The sequence below is a fragment of the Aethalodelphis obliquidens genome, unplaced genomic scaffold, assembly GCF_003676395.1.
Source record: "Aethalodelphis obliquidens isolate GAN/ISIS:26980383/991018 unplaced genomic scaffold, ASM367639v1 scaffold6, whole genome shotgun sequence".
NCBI lineage: Eukaryota > Metazoa > Chordata > Mammalia > Artiodactyla > Delphinidae > Aethalodelphis > Aethalodelphis obliquidens.
Window position 1 is genome coordinate 562047 of NW_020837950.1, and position 1619 is coordinate 563665.

At 47.7% G+C, this 1619-nt stretch overlaps 1 pseudogene; it reads left to right on the plus strand.

Moving 5' to 3' along the window:
* Positions 1-302: 302 nt before the first annotated feature.
* LOC113619296 (coiled-coil-helix-coiled-coil-helix domain-containing protein 2 pseudogene) lies at positions 303-894 on the plus strand (annotated as a pseudogene).
* The last annotated feature ends 725 nt before the right edge of the window (positions 895-1619 follow it).

Genomic DNA, 1619 nt, shown 5'->3' on the forward strand with positions numbered 1-1619 from the left:
TCCCAATGTTTAGGTCTAAGATCTTTTATATCAAAAAAGCGAGTACTGGGCTTCCCTGGTGGCGCAGTGGTTGAGGGTCCGCCTGCAGATGCAGGGGACGCGGGTTTGTGCCCCGGTCCGGGAAGATCCCACATGCCACGGAGTGGCTGGGCCCATGAGCCATGGCCGCTGAGCCTGCGCGTCCGGAGCCTGTGATCCGCAACGGGAGAGGCCACAACAGTGAGAGGCCCGCGTACAGCAAAAAAAAAAAAAAAAAGCGACTACTAAGAAGCAGCCCGGGTCTCCTCCGAGTCTCACTCTTCTAGATCCCACTTCGCCACACATTTAAGATGTCTCGTGGAAGCCGAAGCCTCACTTCCAGCGTGGCCCCTCCGGCCAGCCGGGCACCTCAGATGAGAACTGCACCCAGGCCAGCGCCCGCCGCTCAGCCACCCACAGCGGCTTCACCACCTGCTGTTGGCTCCCCTGCTGCTGCTTCCCGGCAGCCAGGTCTGATGGCCCAGATGGCAGCCACTGCAGCCGGCGTGGCTGTGGGTTCTGCCATCGGCCACACTTTGGGTCATGCCCTCCCTGGGGGCTTCAGTGGAGGAAGTAATGCTGAGCCCTCAAGGCTTGACATCACTCACCAGGAGCCTTGGGGAACCCAGCCTGCACAGCAGCAGCAGAGTGGCCCATGCTTTTTTGAGGTGAAACAGTTTTTGGAGTGTGCCCAGAACCAGGGTGAACTTAAGCTATGTGCAGGTTTCAGCGAGGTGCTGAAAACAGTGCAGATTGGCGAATGGGTTAGCTTCATCAAGAAGTTCCAGTTGGAGGCATGAAAAATCATCTCTCATGACCACGTTGGTTTAGCATTAAAAATATAATTGATAGTGAAGATATAAAGTGTGAAGCCACCAGTTAAACCTCTCCTCGATCATTAATAGCTTTTGTGCTTCAGGACTGCAGTGGAAGAGGGTATTCTCACCATATAGAAGCTCACAGCGATGGTGTTGAGTTTGGGGCTGGGTGCGTGTTTGTGTGGCCACTTAAACATGCTTTTGTTTGTGAATTAATTAGACTAAAGTGATTTTCTTTCCAAAAAAAAAAAAAAGCAAGTACCTAAATTTTATGAAGCACTTGCAATTCTATGCTACAACCACCATTATGAAAACCTGAGCATGTGTCCACACATAGCCACTCAATAAACTATTTTATGATCAGTTTATGATTTGGGGGCTGTAATAACTGTCTGTCTCCCTGGAATCAACTGGATTAAGTGCATGGTCATCACAGCAGCTATTTTTCTTGACAAATAACGCCAATTGTCATTGTGAATATATTTGTACAGATGGGGCCTAAAAGATCAAAGCAATTTTCACAATGCAGTAAAAAACAGAGCACTTCTGCAATGTTATTAACATTCCAAAATACAACGGTCATATAGAAGGAGTATGGCTTCGCAAAGTATTCTCTAACATTAAAGTATTTAGAATGGCATTTTAGAAGTTTACAACAGAAATTTACTTTTGTTGGGTGGTTGGGACAGTGGGGAGGGAGAAAAAGAAATGTTATTTCTACTAAATTTGTTTTTTTAATGACTGCAGCTCTAGTTAGGGGTTAAGCATGTAGGCCCCAGAGAT